General features: G+C 36.7%; 1 long non-coding RNA gene across 3 annotated transcripts in view; it reads left to right on the top strand.

Moving 5' to 3' along the window:
- The window catches only part of LOC147837146 (uncharacterized), a 158,348-nt gene extending 138,506 nt beyond the window's left edge, over nucleotides 1-19,842 (top strand). For 2 of the 3 annotated variants that reach the window (XR_015478681.1, XR_015478680.1), the window contains 5 exons: nucleotides 3,990-4,152; nucleotides 4,229-4,375; nucleotides 6,305-6,377; nucleotides 12,913-12,973; nucleotides 13,106-13,300. This is a non-coding gene — a long non-coding RNA (uncharacterized LOC147837146). Of the gene's footprint in view, nucleotides 1-3,989; nucleotides 4,153-4,228; nucleotides 4,376-6,304; nucleotides 7,660-12,912; nucleotides 12,974-13,105; nucleotides 13,301-19,174 lie in introns of those variants that run through there. The other variant, XR_015478682.1, reaches the window with a different exon arrangement.
- The last annotated feature ends 313 nt before the right edge of the window (nucleotides 19,843-20,155 follow it).

Raw genomic sequence — 20,155 nt, 5'->3', positions numbered from 1 at the left:
AGATACTTGACCATGAAAACTGCCGACGGTTGGACAGCATCGATATAGTGTTTAGAAATCCTTTAATGAAATATGTATGCCCCGCAGCAAAGAAGACAATCAAAAATATAAATATATGATGCCATGTAGACATACAGAGGAGAAGGCCTTGGGCTGGAAATGTAGCTAAAGCACTCTTCAAAATCTAATTACCATACACTATATTTTGTGAAAAGGATTTTTAGTTATTATTCTTAACCTTTGTGCGAAAGAGCAGTGCTCTGACCTTTTCTTTGTCAATGGTTGCGTACTGCCAGTGGAATAGATTCTAGTATGTGCCAGGGGATATAACAGCTGTGAAAATACAGAGATTCGGTTTAGTGCCATTGCTCAAACATTGCACTCCATCCAACACCAGCATCACCTGGATTGGTACAGATGTTGGAAGGTAGTTTCTTAGCTATTAGACTTTACATAAAATTGGTTTGTTTTCAATTTGTAATTTCTGGAAGCCTCTGGTCATGGTTCATGAGACAAAACAATTAAGAAAACTGAAAGGGGGAAAGTAATTGATGCTCCACAACTTTTTTTTTTTTTTTTCATTTTAGAGCAGCCTTATGTGTTGGCACTGATAGGATGACAAACATCATTTGCATGAAGCAACTGAAGCAAACACACCAAGTTCCTAAAGGCTATTTAAAATGTTAATTTATAAAAAGTGTATTCTGCTACATTAATTTTGTCGATATTTTAGTGTATGCTGTCTGCATATAGATGGCTTCAAAGCTAAAACATTTTCCAGAAATAGTACTGCACAACTGGATCATAGATGTGTTGGATAAACGGAGGAATTACATACTGGCCACTGTTGGACTAAGATGAGGCTGAATGTGGAGGCAATTCGAGTGAAGTGTACTCATATGATCTCATTCGTATGAAAACATATGGTTTTTTTAAACGGAAAAATGTCCCCAATCCTAACCCAACCCCTCATTGGGGGATGAGTAAATATACTAAATGTGATCATACAAATTAGCCACTAAATCAAAAAGGTATTGTCATAAGAATGCATTGGTACTAATTATCAAGTTCAAGAAACATGTCTGAAATGATTTCAACATAGGCTCATTCTAAAAATGTACCCCTATATATATATTTCTGGAGATCGCAAATTATGTAGCCAGAGGAACTTCGCACTTAACAGCTGACCACTTACTGTCCCTCCGTGTGGACAACTTTTTTGTTGTTACCAGTTTGTCCAGTGGCCATGTATTTGGAGGATGTGAAATGCAGAGCTGACTGGTTTGAGTCCAGCAAAAAAAATTGTTCCAGAATGCAGACAAAAACAAAAGCCAAAAAATAAAATAAACAAGTAAATAACAGGGTGAGAATGTGGCAAAATCTGAAAATATGTAAAAAAAGAACAGGCTGCCGCGAGGCATTTTCTTTTTCTGGATTGCTTCTAAAAAGGCTGTCAGTTGGGTTTAGGGAAGTGGGTGGGCGCTGGTCAATCTGGGCTTTTTAAAACATTATGGGGTTGGATTTAAAGAAGGGGGTGGGTGGGGGGATCGGTTGGTTGGTCAGTCAATCAACAGTGGCCTCTGCTGGATTTAGGTGAGAACATTATGCACCAATGGCACTCAAGAGAGAAATTTGAGATCTCAAAAAGATTTGCGAACACAAAAACTGCAAAAATGTAGCTTCTAGAATGTATTTGGCGCTCTGCAAAAAATGTATATAAGGGTATGTAATCAAAATGAGCTTGGGTTTAATGATTTGAGCTTTTTGACATGACATTAGACCAGCTGCAGCACCAGCCTGAACCATGATACAAGGCTGGGTACACAGACTCATATTGTTTACACAAATGTCTAACTAGGCCTTTTTTCTAATCTTGCATTATTTGGTGAGCTGTGAGTTTTACCCAGCAAGTAATTTTGAGTTTAAAGCATAAAACATAGACGTCTTATCTAAAGCAAGACTAAATTGTTATTCTAGTGAAACAAATTTCTAACAATAATCCAAAAAAAGAAAAAAAAAAAGAAAAGTCTAATCTGTCTGTTTTATAATTATTATTGGACATTTGTTAAATATCTATTAGATTTTCACTGAAAGCCCAAAATTATCCTTGTTTTAGCCAATATTTCTAAGTTTGAGTGTCAATTACATATCTTATTAACACACACAGACACACACACACAAACAAAATGTTTGCTGGGTAGCCTCATTTTCAGCTGGCAGAAATGTTCGTGGTGTGCTCTTTTGCTGCTGTAGCTCATCTGCATCAAGGTGTGTTCAGAAATTCTCTTCCGCAGACTTTAGTTGTAACAAGTGGTTATTTGAGTTGCTGTTGTCTTTCAGGAAAGAATTCAGAATTAGCCTAACTGTACGTTCACAACGAAAGTGGCGAGAGCGTCAAAGTAGCCGGAAGTCATTCATTTTCAATGAGAGCCGGCGGCGATAAGCAGCACGGTGCGTCGTCGCCAGTGTGAGTGTCGTGGAGAGTTGAAATCTAGTAAACTTTACGGTAATGAACTATGACACGGTTCAGCGGCAAGCAGTCAAAATGTAGAAGTCCACCGCTTGAGAGGAGTCCAGAGAACACAATCCTGTGAACTTTGGTTCCGACCACAGTTGTTCCTAAGGTTTGATTACCACAGTCGCCGGATTTCCAACTATTTGCAATGTTTTGCTAAACACAATTTAAAAAGTTACTGGTGAGTTACTGATGTGCATTAATGTACATGTAAGTAATATTGTTTTTCTTTAAAAAAGCGGAAATGTCATGCAACAATACAAAACAATACTGCTGCTTCAGGAAATTTCAGACATATGGACACATTGGATAATTAAGTGGAGCAAAGCTACACCACATGCAACTTGATCTCCCATTATTATATGAATTTAATAATGAGGTGTGTAACATTTTTCTGCAAGAAAGTATGTTTTTATGTGGGAATAAAACTGATACTATATGCTGCCATGGCCCATTTAAATACGTTATTAATGTAGCGAATTTTGATGCTCTCACCGCCAAAGCTGAAGACAGACAGCTTTGACGCTCTCGCCGCTTTCTGTGTAAACGTACAGTAAGGTGTCCTTGTCACATGTTCCATTTACTTATTACAGTAATTTCAATTAATTATGCAGCAAGCATTCTAACCCTAACCATATATTCAGGATATGGCCGGGACCAGGCCATATCCTGAGCTGCTGCTGAGCTGATGTTGAATTGAATTGAATTTAATTGAGTAGTAGTAATTAATTAAAATGACTCAGTGGTTAAATGGACATTGCAGCATGGTGGCACAGTGGGTAGCGCTGTCGCCTCACAGCAAGAAGGTTGTTGGTTCAAGTCCCAGCTAGGTCAGTTGCCGTTTTTGTGTGTTTGCATGTTCTCCCCATGTTAGCATGGGTTTCCTCCGGGTCCTCTGGTTTCCCCTACATGTCCAAAGACATGCGCTAAAGGTAAATTTGGTAGGCTAAATTGTCCATAGTGTATGTGTGTATGTGTTTTGGGCTAATGACCCAGAATTAGATGTAACAAAACACCAACATGGTGCGGCTAAATATCAACTTCGATATATAAACAGCCCTGGGAGTAAATGAAATGAACAGTTGCGCTGTAAAAAGGACACCTTATTATAAAGTGTAACATTTAATCTTCTAATATTCTAATATTTTGATCTAAATTAATTGTACTAAATAATTTGTTTCTTTCAAGGAATTATTTCAAATAGAATCTTTTGTGATATAAGTTGATAATGTATTTACTGTCTCTGCACTTGTTTTGAAAGGACTGAAAGGGCGGAAAAGAAAAGAAAAACAATAATATAAATCAATAAATGATTAGTTGCTTAAAATAGATCTACTAATGGTGGTCCCTTAGCAACCACTCCTAACAAGTACAGTGTGTACAATATGGGTCAATTTATATTAACACATCTCTGCAAAAGTGTTCATTCCTCATATCACGTTTCCTCTATATGTTGTGTTTTTCTTCTCCATAGGGTAGACGGCAACTGCAAGAATGCTCTAATTTACACAATCATACCTCTGTGTCTTTTAAAAACAAGTCACATCGTGGAGAGTTTTCTTCAGTAGCAATTGCTTGGAGAAGACAAACCCATCAGTACTCCAGGTAACAGCCAGACCGCCAGCTTCAATTCCACAGTGAGTCTCACTTCAATCTTAAAGCCAGTCAAAAGAAAATCTATCCACCCCATTAAAGCTAAACCCCTTCTTCCAGCCTTTCCTCAACTTATTCATCAGATCTCCACATGCACCTCAGAGAATGCTGTTAAGCTGGTCATGATGAGCTTCCAGACTGTTGAATAGCATGTGCCGCCAGCATCATGAGAACAGCATGTTGATGGATGAAATGATTCAGTGCCTTGTAAGTTTTTCTTATTGCCGCATAATGATTAGTAAGAAAATAAGGCAGTAGAAAAGATGATGTCATCAGTGTTTCATTATTGCACACAAATCATCACCACCAACATATGGGCATATTTACTCCCAGGGCCTTTTATATAGTTGCAGATGCGATCATGAGGCTGTTTTGCACCGAGTTTGAAGTAATCGATCAGAGAACAGGATAATTACTTTGATCATTTTAATACAGCATATAAATAATAATGAAATCCAAAAATTATAGCATAATATTGAGAGTTAATTTTAAGCTATCTTGCGGCCCACCTGCAGGATCACTGCAGCCCACCGGTTGAGAATCACTGCTTTAAACGATTCACCATGTCTCTGTTTAAAATGATTGATTGCACTTGAAATTATGCCTTGACAACTGGGCTGATAGGTCGATATATGACACAAGATGATCATTTTGCTTGTGATGCTGAATTTTGGTGAAGCGCAGCAGGAAAGAGGCACTACCTGAACCCATCTGACGAAAGAGAAAAGTTAAATTAGTAAGTAGACATTTCAATGCTTGTATCATTTTGTGAATTGAATCACACACAGTGGTGACACAATGGTGCAGTGGGTAGAGCTGTCGCCTCACAGTAAGAAGGTCGCTGGTTTAAGTCCCATTTGGGTCAACTGGCAATTCTGTGTGAATGTTCTCCCTGTCTTAGTGTGGGTTCCCTCCAGGAGCTCCGCTTTCCCCCACAATTCCAAAGATACTATATGTGCTATAGGTGAATTGGGTAAAATTGTTCATAGTGTATGTGTGTTTGTCCTGGTGCTTTAGGTTGGGGGTTGAGTGTTGGGCTAACGACCCACCTCGTAAGAATTAGACGTTGCATAACACCAGCATGATGCTGCTAAATATCAGCTTCAAACTAAACAGCCCTGGGACTAACTAAGTAAAGAATATAAAGACTGAAACTTTTGGCAGTTTTATCTATTAGCCATTTTAAGTTACATGTACTTAAACATTTAAGTTATCTGTAATTAAACATTTAAGTTAATTCAATGGAGAGACCACATTTGGTCAACTCAATTAATTGAGTTCGCAATTTCCTATTACTCAAACAAACTAAGGGAATCACTTTCCTCAAATCATTTGTGTAGTTATATAGTAACTTATTCAGTTTACAGAGCAATGATTTCAGGTATTTCACAGCTCACAGCAGTTAAAACTAACAACCAGAGCAAAACAAACAAAGGTCTTTGGATAATGTCTAAAAAAGAAAAAGAAAGAAGTCACAGGAGTGGTTTGAGTGGTAGAAAAAAACGCTATAACAAACGTCTCGAAAAACAACATCTAAACAATACATAAGGTGTGGTAACTGTGAGTAGATTTATTGACTTTAGTCTTTTCAATTCTTAGAAAAGATTTCTTAGAAAGCTCCGCTTCACATCATTACCACATCACCACTTTGAGTCAGAATAATTCAATTGGTTGCTGTCAGTCATTCCTTACAAAATCCACAATGGAGGGAATAGTCTACATGTCACAGTGTGCTAACTGATTACTGACTAAAATAAAAGGTATCTAACAAAGACTAAAGGGTGTGCTTATGTGACATAAATGTATTTCTTTTGTAGTTTTGAGAAGCTTAGAGTGTTGATGTCAATGCTGTAAGACCATTATCCTTTTTCAAAGATTTGTAATACTGTTAATAGTTGGTTGTTATGTCATTTTGAAACAATCTAGCAGTCTGCCATTGATTTGTTTAGATGTGGAACTGATTGCTGATTGAAAATCATTTCTTAATCCTCAATCGTTGATTTCTTTATTTGCTTCATTGTCTATGTCTGGAACAGTTTAAATGCTGTTTACATGGAAAGATACAAGTTAGCTTTAAATAACTCTCAACAATGTTTGTTATTTGAAACTCTTTATTCTGCTTACATTTGCTTTCAGACCCCTCTGTCTGCAAAGAGAATATTCCCCTCAATAAAGCTCCTGGCAAGTGTTGGCAGATTTGTTCAGAAAAGTAAGTACACAAACACTTTTCAATGCTTAGGGAGACTTTTTAAAGAAGAAATTGTACCCTCACAGACAAAAACAACAACATAGAATAGGGAAACATGGCAATACTGCAAAGTAGATTGAACGATTTTGTAAAAGGCTGCTTTAAAAAATGCATTAATGTTTAAAATGCTCGGAATGTTTAGTGGATAAATATTTTACGCTCAACAAGGCTGAAACTAATGTTTAAAAAGCGCATTAAATACAGCTGTATTGTGAGGCATATGTTTGTTGGCATATTTTAATAAATTTAAGAGGTTATATATTCCTGGAAAAGCAGAACATTCAGTAACATTATTCCAGGCTTCAGAAGAGATGTCATGGTGAGGAGGTGTTCTATATAATTTCTGTGGATCAAGGAACTGCAATCAGTAGACAAGACATTCACTTCTTACTTTCACCTCAAGTCTCAAGTCTTTTTCACCTTAAATTATGTGTACTCTTCTCTTTAAATTGCTAAAATATTTGCACTGATTCTATTTTAGATAATAATAATAACAATAAACATTTGACCCCGGGTATAAGAATGCAAGATTCGAAACCTAGCAGTATGAAACCGGCCAGCCAATACATTGTGCATCTTCAAAAGATATTTTTCTGGTAATAAAATATCTATAATCTAAAAATAAATTCAAATAAGGATCATAATGTGTTTTAATAGATGTCTATGCAGGCTTACAAACCTGTCACATTTTTATATTAAAAATAGGTAATTTTTGAGAATCTGCTAAAATAGCTGATGTTACTGTAGGTCAGAATCCACTAAATGATCCCTTAAAAACAGTGAAAGCTTGATTAATAAATTAGTTGTAATTAAATTACATACATGGATTTGGTTAACTGAAGCATGCATAATGTATAATTTACAGACTGATAGCTATGCAACAAGGTGTTTGTCAGTGTCACATTGTTTCAGAAATCATTGTATCATACTAATTTGCAGCTCCAAAAAACTTAAAAATAAAAAACTTATCATGAAAACGGTTAAACAGTGCTTTATATTTTTTGTGAAAACAGTAACAGGTTTTTCACAAAGATTCTTGAATGCCAAGTTTAAAAATTGGAAAAAGCGGTTTGAATCTTTGTAACATTATAACAGTCTTATACAGTCTTATTCTAACCAATCCTTGCCAGAATTGATCAGATTACCAAAATGCATTTATCAATTGCGTGTAATTGGTCATAATACATAATAATAATAACAACAACAAAGCAGTTTTAAGTAGATTGGTGTTTTGTTGTAACTGGTAGCCCTTCAGTTTGAAGTAATTGACTAAGTTTTTATTGTCATGAAAGATAACACAGATACAAAGTAATTTAAAAAAGTCCCCCTTCTAAAGTATTAATTGCCCTTGCGAATCAAATCAATTGAAGGTGGCAAATACTGCACCGTAATAAAAAAGTTAATCTCTGATCATGTTATTTTAAAATATAACTCTGTCATTCATTTCCCTTCAGCTTAGTCCTTTTATTCATCAGGGGTTGCCACAGCAGAATGAACTGCCAACCTATTCAGCATATGTTTTACACAGCACCCTTCCAACTGCAGCCCATTACTGTAAAACATCAATACACTCTCACATTTAAACATACACTACGACCAGTTTAGTTTGTTCGGTTTACCTATACTGCATGGAATACCCGGAGGATTATAGTTGTCTATTATTTAGTTTTAATTTTCAAAATGAATCCTCATAGCACTTAAGTTTACAAATATAATTTTTATTTATTTAAGTGTTTTAGCAAACTTGCTAATTCTCAACACCTGTCCACAGGAGGCTTGACAATATAATAAACACATACATACAACATTATAATTCTTTACATAAAATTACTGAAGGCAAAAGTAAAGGCGACATGATCCAACAAACTAATATTAGACTATTTGTGCAAACACTGCTGTTTTGTTTTTAACCACTTTTTAAGAACACTTTGGCACAAGACAGTCACCATTAGCAGTTGCCCGTGATGCCTACTAATTAGATCAGAAAACAGGATTAGTACATGATTTTTTAAACATTTAAAAAACAATTTAATATAATTAAATTTAATAAAACTATCAAAACTAAAAATATTATGTTTACATAAAACTTCACAAAGCTTGCTATCAAGTTTTTAATGATTAATGAAGGAATTAAAATGCTTTATTTTATTTAATCTTCATTAACAAGTAGTGGGCTATTTACAGCTACTGTATACAGTATGTCTGTCTGTTCGCATTTCGTCTCTTTGTGCCCCCTGGTGGCATAGATGCAAACTGCTGTTACACCTAAAAACACGTTCTCCCTTAATACTGCCGTGACGTTCATGGTCATTTTGAAGTGTCACCCCCTGTATACAGCATGTTTTTTGGACTGTGAGGCAAACTGGAACACCCGGAGAAAACACACGTAAACGCTAGAAGAACATACAAACTCCATACAGAAATGCTAACTGACCCAGCCAGGACTCGAACCAGTGACCTTTTTGCTGTGAGGCGACAGTGTTTACTACTGAGCCACCATGCTACCTAAAATATAATTATAACCCTATAATAGCAAATGTACAGCTAAAAGCGTCTTAAAATAGATCATTTGAAAACATTTTTTTAGAACAGTGTAGAAAAATCATAGGTTTGAAATATACAGACAGCATTCTAGGAAAAAATAAACACCAAACAAGCACATCTGCCTGCTGTCATACATCAGCTGTGACTCCTGTCTGATGTTTCTGAGATATTTTAGAGACGTCATATGGTTTTCTCTAATGACCAGCATCAGTGCAGTTCTTTCAGACAACTGTTGTGCCAGGTGGTGAAAAAGAGCAAAGCCACTTCAACGTATATTACTGACGATTATTTTAAATCAAGCCTCAATTTTGAATCTAAGTGCTTTGATGATCTCACCTTTATGCATTAGACCTTCGCAAAAGATGTGCACGATAGATTTGGTGTGTCCTGTTGGCAATGTTGATGACTACAGAGCCAGCTAATTGGCAGTGAAGTGAGCCCAAATTAAAATTCATACAACGACCACCTTGTCTGTATGAATTATGTGCCAAAATGACATTATTCAAAATGTCTTGTGGTCTCTTCTATAAAAAGGGCTTGAAAGTACCTGAATTGCACTGTGGCTTCATCTGCAGCATTCATTTGATTGCAGCAGCTCGGTGGTTTGTTTGAGCTGAAGAGAGGCTGATTATAGATGCTAGAGAGATTATTTAGACTCCGAAGGGGAAAAATGGCTTGTTTAAAATCTAAAAATGAGAAAGTTTTTCATGTCAGTTCATACTGTTGTTGTTAGCCAAAGGAGTGAGTGTTAACTTACATAGCGTAGCAGGCCAAATTGGGCTTCTTTCAGAGTTATAGTTAGTGTTGGTCAATAATAATGTGATGAAAGCAGTGGTGAAATAGAGGGTAAAGTAAAGGGAATGTGTCTCTGAAGTTGTAAAGTTCAATCTTCTTTGAGTTCTTGTCTTTCTGAAGATTCTGAAAATAGGCTTTGATGCACTCAGTCAGTGCTACAGTAGAAAATCGGTAATGAACTTGTAAAAGAGTGAAAGTAGAGATCCACAAGCCTCCGTAAAAAGATAAAATTGATTCTGCAATGCAAAAGAAAAATCTATGAGATTGTTTGTCACCTTCAAGGATTAAAAGAAAAATAGCAAAAAGGATTTAGGCTTTTGAATTTTCTGAAGAAAATGTGCCTGGTGGATGCTAAAGTCATAGTTTACTCAGAAAATCTTTTATCACTCATATTTTGCTAAACTCAGGACTTTCTTCATTCTTCTGTGGAAGAGAATTTATTATGAGCATTGAATCAATTTTGAATAATGTGGGCTAGGTGGTATTTGTCAATACACAAGTAAATCAACCAGGAGTAAAACAGTTTGTTCTTATGTTAACTAAAACTTAAATGTTTTAATATAAAAAAAGAGAATAAGGCAATTATGAATTCAATTCAAGTTGGCCTATTATAACATATAAAATATAGTGTTTCTGACAATTTTCTTTAATTCATAGATTTGAGTAATGAATTACAAGTATCACGATACCTTAGCTGGTATAGTATTGTATTGTGAATTAATGGCATCGCTGCAACCCTAGTTTACACATCCCTGATCTACAGTAACTTACTGGCAGCAACTCACCAGTTACTTACTGGATATCAGTTACAGCAAAAATACTGCATTTACATTTACAGCACCATTTATCTTGCAGCATATGTGTTTACAGAATTTTATGTATATCTTTACTGTAAAATATACCATAATTCTCACAATGTGACTTTAAAAAACAGTAGCATATACAGCAAAACTGTCCTACAGTAAAATACAGTTCATATTACAGATAAATACATGAAATTTACAAAAATTGTTAACAGTGTGGGTTAGTACAACCCACCATTTTTTAAGAATATATAGGTGACTCAGGCCCCATTTACACTAGTGCGTTTTAGTTTTAAAACATCATTTTAGAATGAAAACGATCCGCGTCCACACTAGCGTTTCACCCAGCGTTTCTAAACAGCTCTCTTTCTACACCAAAACGCTGAAACGCACATCACGTGACCACACACACACTCTCTGGCAAGCGCTGCAGCCTATCTACCCAGATGAGAGCTGTGCTAGTCGGAGTGTTCATCAAGGATCTCCCGCTGGATCTAATATCACTATATTTGCTAAACGTGATATTTAATTAATCTTGTTGTCTATATCTAACGACGTGTTCCCCGACTTTGGTTTTTGAATCTATTTGGCTACTTGTGCTCGGGTAACGTGTTTTGGCTGATCGCAGAGATAAATGAATAATTAATCTAACCACGTGCATTTTGTATATTGAGTAATTGCTTGCCTTTATTTCCTACAAATTTTTGATTATTAAAACTGACATTCAGCAAAAGAGAGGGTATGTTTCGTATTTTCAATGACAATAAAGGGAGGCAGATGTTATAGACTTCATGCAGCACAACGCCTCAACATTTCTGCTGTCTGTTAAGTTGTTAATATAAAAAAATAGCAGTTTCTTCATGTTTTTATTTTACTGTTAAGAAAGTGAAACAATGCATCCAGGATGATGTGAATAAGGTTATACAGTACACTGTTCCCTTTGAAGATTTACCCGACATGTTCTCTGGAGTCTGTTTTCCATATCAAACTTGCAAAGTCTGAACCTACAAGGAGAGGATGCAGAAATTGAACTGTGTGTAGGCTATTTGATATTGAGGAAAAGCCCCAATCATAGAGGCGAATGTTGGCAGCCCCGCCTCCGTTTTCAGATGTCTCCGTTTTCCCCCATCCACACTGAGACAGAGCAGCAGCGTTTTTGGATGAAAACCGCCTCTTCAGTGTTTTCAAAACGCTCCATTTTCGGCACTCGAAAACTCCGGCGTAGTATGGACGGATTGCGTAACTGTAGCAAAACTTATGCGTTTTCAAACTAAAACGCATAAGTGTAAACTGGGCCTAAAAGGGCAGCACGGTGGTGCAGTGGGTAGTGCTGTCGCCTCACAACAAGAAGGTTGCTGGTTCAAGCCCCAACTGGGCCAATTGGCATTTCTGTGTGGAGTTAGAATGTTCTCCCTGTACTCGCGAGGGTTTCCTCTGGGTGCTCCGGTTTCCCCCACAAGTCCAAAGACATGCATTATAGGTGAATTGTCTGTAGTGTATGAGTGTGTGTCCTAGTCTTCCAGATTGGGGGTTAAGCGGGCTAATGAACCACCTCGTAAAAATTAGATATTACAAAACACTAAAATGGTGCAGCTAAATATCAACTTTGATGTAAACAGCCCTGAGAGTAAGTAAGTAAGTAAGTGACTAAAAATAATTACGATGTAGGGTGTTTCATACAATTTCTTATTAATATTATGTATCTACAAAAGGATTGTCCTCAAGTATGATTTTGGTCTTCATTTTCTGTTTTGCATGCACCAAGTGAAAATCCTACATTTAGAAACATAATCAAATCCCTATCTCTAATTATGGGCTACAGTACAGAAGAAGCCATGCTTGCTGTAGTACCAACCATGAATAATACATCAGATTTTGAAGCCCATTTTTCCCTATTAAGTGCAGGCTGTGCATATCATTGTTCATAAAAGTGTTATGCATATTTAATGAATTTCCAAATGAAATAGCTTTTTGGAATATTTGCAATAAAGTGACAGTGTGTGGATTGTTCATCCCCTATGTTTAAATGACAGACAGAATAAGCATTAAATCTGATTCAAGATTAAAGTTAGCCAGGTAAAGCGTGTCTTGCCAATTTAAAACATCTTTGCTTTTGATACCAGTTCATTTAGAGCACTCAACAGGTCTTATTCAGTGCGCTCCTCTTTATTAACGACATCAGAGACTGTAATGCATTAAAATGGCGCATGTACATTAGATTTAACCCTAAAAGATGAGTGTGCTTTAAATCGGCAGGAGATTATTACTCTTGAGAAGAGCCTTAGCTAGCTTTTTTTATATAAATCCCTGTAAGGGATCCTCAAACAGAAATGCCTCCTGTCATTTGCCTACAGATCAGTGAGCTCATAATGGACAATGTGGTTGAGAAATGTGCAAGCTGTGGACCTGAAGCTGGTAACCATGCCAACGATTTCTTCTTCATAAGCCCCACAGTTAAACCCAAACTCGATTTAAAATAATGTAATGAAGAATTAATCACACTGGCTTTGGTACTGAATGGTTCAGCATGTTTTCTCTCAATTACAGAACATGCAGAAACGAACACAACATGTCCTTGGAGAATTTGCTTTTGAAACAAGCTTTTTTTCTAAAGTACCCCTATTATGCTTTTTCTATTATAACACTCCATGCAGTCGGTTAAGCTGTTTGTGAATGTAAAATGTCTCTTTAAAATGGTAAATGTACTGTAAATAAAGTTAATACCTCTTTTAAAAGATTGCTAAAAGGAATAATCAGGAATTGCATTTTTAATTTTTCCCTTAAAAAGCAGACTTGTAACAAGTTTGTGTTATGCCATTATTCTTTTATTTTTCATTGTCTCTTCTGACTCGAAAACACTGGAGCTGCTTTGTGCTGTCAGAATCATGTCAAGAAGAAATATTTATTGCTGAAATCAAACATTTGCTGTATTCTATTATGCATTTTCACAAAAGCTCAATTTATTATGACTGAACCTTCCAACTGAATCCACTGGTTGCATCTAATATGCACTTTATGATTGAGAGTTCATGCGGCGCCTTGTAGGGTTTAGATCAAACATCTCTAACATGTATACAGTACATACACATGAAACACTTGCATGTACTGTTAAGTATACACATACTGTGTACTAAACGTTCAAACAAACACAATGTGAAATGACAGATCTAATATTTATGTTTTCATGATTTTTTTTAACGTATTGTACGTATAAACTCTTACAGTTCATCAAATAAGCACACAAGTTGTTGATAAATTAAGTGAAAGTGATTTTTTGATCTGCGATGCATTTAAATACGTTTAAAAGGAGTGTTTGAAACAAAGTTTTCACTAGAAAAAAATATTTTCTTGTTAATTGTTCTTTAGTATTTCAATATTATTTTATTTAGAACTTACTTTAACTATTAATTTAAAACTTTACTTAACTCAATCAATTGACTTTTAATGGTGGCTTGTCTACTACTTAAATCTGAGGTTTGTGCAACAATGGCATGCTGAATAAATTCATTTTTTTGGAAAAAATTGTAAAAAAATAGTAATCAAAAATTATAAAATATATATCCAAATGTCCAACTGCTCATTAATACTAATTTCTAATCAGACAATCACATGGCAGCAACTCAATGCATTTAGACATGGTCTAGATGATCTGCTGAGCGTTAGAACGAGGAAGAAAGAAGACTTTGAACAAGGTGTGGTTGTTGGTGCCAGACAGGCTGGACTGAGTATTTTAAAAAACTGCTGATCTACTGGGATTTTCACGCACAACCATCCCTAGGGTTTAGAGAGAATGGTCCGAAAAAGAGAAACTATCCAGTTCTGTGGGTGCAAGTCTCGTGTTGATACCAGAGGTCAGAGGAGAATGGCCAGACTGGTTTGAGCTGATAAAATGACAACAGTAACTTAAACAACCCCTCATTACAACCAAGGTATGCAGTAAAGCATTTCTAAAAACACAACACATCCAACTTTAGGGTGGGTGGGCTGCAGAAGCAGAGGACCATGCCTGGTGTCACTCCTCTCAGCTAAGAACAGGAAACTGACGCTACAATTCACACAGGCTCACCAAAATTGAAAATAGAAGATTGGAAAAACGTTTGCTGGTCTGATGAGTCTCGACTTCTGCTATGACATTCAGATGGTAGGGTCAGAATTTGACATCAACAACATGAAAGCATGGATCCATCCTGCCTTGTATAAACGGTTCAGGCTGCTGGTGCTGGTGTAATTGTGTGAGGGATATTTTCTTGGCACACTTTGGGCCCATTAGTACTAATTGAACATCGTGTCAATGCCACAGCCTACCTGAGTATTGTTGCTGACCATGTCCATCCCTTTATGACCACAGTGTACCCATCTTCGAATGGTTATTTCCAGCAGGATAATGCGCCATGTCATAAAGCGTGAATCATCTCAGACTGGTTTCTTGAACATGACAATGAGTTCACTATACCTAAATGGCCTCCACAGTCACCAATCTCAATTCAATAGAACACCTTTGGGATGTGGTGGAACGGGAGATTCGCATCATGGATGTACAGCCGACAAATCTGCAGCAACTGCGTAATGCTATCATGTCAATATGGACCAAAATCTCTAAGGAATATTGCCAGTACCTTGTTGAATCTATGAGGACTAAGGCTGTTCTGAAGACAAAAGGGGGTCACACCCGGTACACCAGATAAACTGACAGGTGCACCTAATAAAGTGGCCGGTGAGTGTAAATATAACAATAGAAATATTTTTTCCCAAATATCTGAATAGTTTTGTATACAAGAATATCAATCAGTCATCACTCACACAGATTCAAGGACCATATGGAGATCTGTGCATGTACAATCCTGTAGTCCTTTCAGTTTTGGTTGTCAAAAACTCTTGCATGCCTTCAAAGAGAACATGTACACACAGTTTTTAGAAACGTTATGATTTTGTAATTGAACAATAGCATTATTGTTATATGTTTAAAGAAATGCATTTTGAAACCTGTTTTATAATGGCACTGTAAATGTAAATGAATGGTCAAAGCACTTAAAAGGGATTCCATTTTAATTGAATACCGTGTTATGTAAAAGCTAACCCAGAAGTTAACCCAGGCATTTACTAATACTTGGATATCTTGGCTTACTCATGAATTGTTGTATACATAAGTATAGAGTAACATTAATTTAAAAAAAGAGCAATAACGCTTTCTTTACTCTTGCTGAGTGTTCCATCAAAATTGCACACAAAAAAAGAGACATGATGTGTCCTTTAGGATTTAATGGACAGATATTGAGGTTACAGAGACAAAATGTTTGTCATATCTGCTGATTAAACTGCTATTCAACATTCATTCCACAGTTGCAAGCAAAAGTACCTCTTAATCATTGCTAATGACTGGTATTCAGTAGTTCAATAGACAGAAAAACACTCTTGTTGTGACGAAAATGGCTGGACCTGTGAACTTTTATTCATGTGCACATGCAGACATCATTTTGTTGAAGTATGTTGATGCGAACACAAAACAGCGGCAAAGAATTTTTATTTTTCTCCAAAGGGCATCTGATTAACATGAGCTCTTATTGGTCCTGATTTATTATGCTGTCCCTTATAGCTTCTCTTCAATAGACGCTGGGCTGACAGTTATTCATATGTGATTTGAATTCGGGATTTATTTCTATACTGTTTTTATATGTACAATATCCCATGTTGTTGTATTTCAACATAGTGTGGAAATCAGTGCAGCTCATATTCATCTGTTTGCTTTTGACTGATCATGATCACTAGTAATGAACCAATGCAGTTGTTCCTCTCCGTCTCTGCCCTCAACAAAGCTCATTTATTTCAGGCATCATTTCTGTTGGGTTGATAAGAGTTCACCCCCCCCCCCCCCTTTCCATTTGCAGCAGGAGTGTTTCTTTAAATTTATCATAAAAGGACAGCTCAAAGTCTAAGAATGAAAAAAAGAGTCTCTTACACAAGCGAGAAAAAGGTCTGCAACCGAGAAAGTGTACACCAACATCTATGAAACCCCTTTGATGCTATTTGTTATTCTGCACACAAATAGTGGATTGAAACATCCTGATATTCTGTGGCTCATTTCCATCAATGAGCTAAAATAGCTCAGTACACTGAACTGACCAAAAAGTTAATAACGAATAAAGGTGTAGGAATAATTTTCGTGCAGTGAATTAAATGCGAAACTTTGACAGAAAGAGTAAAGTAGTATATTATCAGGAAACATAATTCAGTAATATATGATTTACTGCTTTGAGAAAAATCTTTTTTTACAGTGTGGTGCAGGTGAAGGGTGGGGAAAAAAAAAAAAAAAAAAAAAAATATATATATATATATATATATATATATATATATATATATATATATATATATATATATATATATATATATATATATATCACTGGATCAGTGTTTCAACTAAAAAAAGATGTCAACATCTTGAAATCTTTATCAACTGCTATAACACATTTTGCTTACTGTACCCCAAAACCTTTCAGAAACCAAAACTCGTTAATTAGTCGGGGGGAAAGTGTATATAGAAAATGTATATTGTCATTGCATCATTTGCCATTGGAATCTGCAGTTTCTACCAGAAAGACTTTAGGAGGCAGACAAAGGTTTGAACATTTATTGTGAATTGTTTGCATGAATGAGAGTTCATTACAGTCCTTTCATGAAGTTCTTTGGCGTAAGCCCCGTCTATAGTGCAGAACTCTGGATGAGCTGGCAGATCCTGCCTGAAGATGAAGGCAGGGCGAAGCCAACCCCCTGAGTGGAGACGAGGCCAACCTGGTGGTTGGTGGTGATGGGGAGGATGGAGGGAAACTTCCGCATCGTCACCTGAATACAGCGAAACAGATTGTTTAGATAAGCTTATTTACATGGCTTGCTTGGTCGTTATAGGCTGACGATATCATTATTATGAATGACATGACATCTCAGTCTTCCTGGTAGAACTATCGCTAAAGCTTTGATTTCTATAAAAACAGTCAGTAAGTAGTCTAAGCTAAATTATCAATTTAGTCACTAGCAACTTTTCAGACCCTTTTCAAATTAGCCACTCAACAAATAGTTTTCAAAGACTTGCTGGGGCATCTTAATTTAGCAACGTTTAGCATGGAGGAATTACTGAATTTACTGGATTTTCCATTGAAACCAATTTTCAACATTGGTCTTGAGGTGCATAGCGAAGAGCGTACTCACACTATGCTATTTGAACCGTGCCAAGCACCCGTTTCCTGAATCATTTGAGAAGTGTGAGTGCTCTGAATCAGGCTCAGGCGCGGTTCAGTTGGCCAGTCCTGGCCTGGTTGGAAGAGGTGTGCCACGGTTCACGTAGGCTTGTCGCGGTACGCTTGTAGTGTGAGTGCATGTGTAGATGTGACTTTTACGGGATTGTTTGTTTGATATTTATTTATTAATCATTCTTACTGTTCAATACAAACTGCTATAGATTATTAAAGATGTAAACCCCTCACTGCACAACAGCTGCACCTTCAGCAAACATCCTAATTCCTGCAGCACGAGGACTTCATGATTTTTTATAAGCGTCAAAAGTGGCTGATCTGTTCGGCAGAATATTTGACTGCGTTTCACTGCATATCAAACGACTAAAACGAAATACTGTGGCTAAAGAAATCTCCGCTGTGCTGAGCGAGAGTGCTTCTTACTGAACAGCACATCATCGATGACGTAAGCGTGCACAGGTGCGAATGCAATGTGAGTGGGGGCCGTCGGGGGAGATGGGAGGGGGGACAAGCATGTAAGTACGCCCTAAGAATGCAAATGCTCATTAGCCGATCCAAAATTTCATTTTTTAACAATTTAGTTCAGTTCATGTTTATTTCTGTAGTGCGTTTTCAATGTAGATTGTGTAAAAGCTGCTAGAAGTTCTAATAAAAAAAATGTAACTGTGTCAGTCCAGTTTTCAGAGTTTAAGTTCAGTTTAGTGTAATTTAGTTTCACTGCTGGAAGTGCAAATACTGAAGAGCAAATCCATCTATGCGCAGCTCTACAAGTCCCAAACCAAGAAAGGAACAAAAGGTGGCGAGGAACAAATTTCAACAATTTACGAAAGTGAAAGGGAAAACACTAACACTATTTTAACACTTTTATATGAAACAACAATTTTGGTAGTTTGTGTTATTTTGCAGCCACAAAACTATAAACGTTATGGAGTGACTTCAGTATTTGATAAAAATGAAGACTTAATCTTTGTTTGCATTCCAATTCTGAAATCTACAAAGCAAGAGGCTAACCTCCAATTTGTTACCAATATTTTTCTGTTATCAGTATCTGATCCAGTTTTTAATACAATTTTAACATAAGAAACAACATTTGTGGGATATTTATATCAGATTAGCACAATCGCCTCACAGCAAAAAGATCGCTGGTTCGAGCCTCGACTGGGTCAGTTAGCGTTTCTCTGTGAAGTTTATATGTTCTCCTCTTGTTCGCGCATAGGTTTCCTCCGGGTGCTCCGGTTTCACCCACAGGTCTAAAGACATGCGCTATAGGTGAATTGTCCATAGTGTATGAGTGTGCATGGATGTTTCTGAGTGATGGGTTGCAGCTGGAAGGGCATCCGCTGCTTAAAACATATGCTGGATAAGTTGGCAGTTCATTCCGCTGTGGCGACCCCAGATTAATAAAGGGACTATAAGAGAAAAGAAAATGAATGAATGAATCATATCAGATTTAAGTGTCATGGAGGCGCAGTGGGTAGCCCGATCGCATCACAGGTTTCCCCCACAAGTTCAAAGACATGCAGTACAGGTGAATTGAACAAAACTAAATTGGCCGTAGTGTATGTGATTGAATGCAGGGGTGTGTGGGTGTTTCCCAGTGCTGGGTTGTGGCTGGAAGGGCATCCGTTGTGTAAAAGATATGCTGGATGAGTTGGCGGTTCATTGGTGACCCTAGATTAATAAAAGGACTAAGCTGAAACGAAAATGAATAAATGAATTCATATCGGATTTTGCTGCTTATGTCATTATGTTGGCTTGAGAGCACTAGAACTTTTTAAGTTGTCAATTCTTTCCTTGTATGGTTGTTTCCTTGGTTCCCAGCCCAGCCAGGCCAAGTTTTTGCTTCATCTTTTACTCCTCTGTGTTATTTTTTTAAAATTAAATTTTATGTTATTATTAAATAAATATCCCATTTTCATTCTGCAGTTGACTCCTTGTTCTTTCCCCTCAACAACCCTGACATCTAGAGCTTTCAAGTAATTCAGAGCCTTGAGACTTGTCTGACTTGGCTGGCTCTGTGTCTATTCCTACTGTAACTTTTAAAAAAAAAACATTCAAACTTACAAAAATTCCTTGTCTTCAAACTTAACTATTTAGTTTGATATTGATATTGATTTTAAAAATTTGAATTTTTGCAATTACTTAATTTCCCCATTTATGTATTTAGATCTTGGATGCATAAAATGTCAAAGGCATCAAAACTACTGTTTCAAGAGTTCACACTTAGCTGATGGTTGATAATACAAGATTGTTTGGCATGCTGTCCCGGGAGAAAGACCTGGGGCCTCATGTATCAACGCTGCGTACGCACAAAAACTTTGCGTACGCCAGGTTTCACGCTCAGAATCGCTCA

Source organism: Danio rerio, chromosome 2, assembly GCF_052040795.2.
Source record: "Danio rerio strain M-AB ecotype USA chromosome 2, GRCz13ab, whole genome shotgun sequence".
In the NCBI taxonomy this organism is placed as follows: domain Eukaryota; kingdom Metazoa; phylum Chordata; class Actinopteri; order Cypriniformes; family Danionidae; genus Danio; species Danio rerio.
Note: the sequence above shows the minus strand (reverse complement) of the source record. Positions and strands in the feature narration are given on the sequence as shown.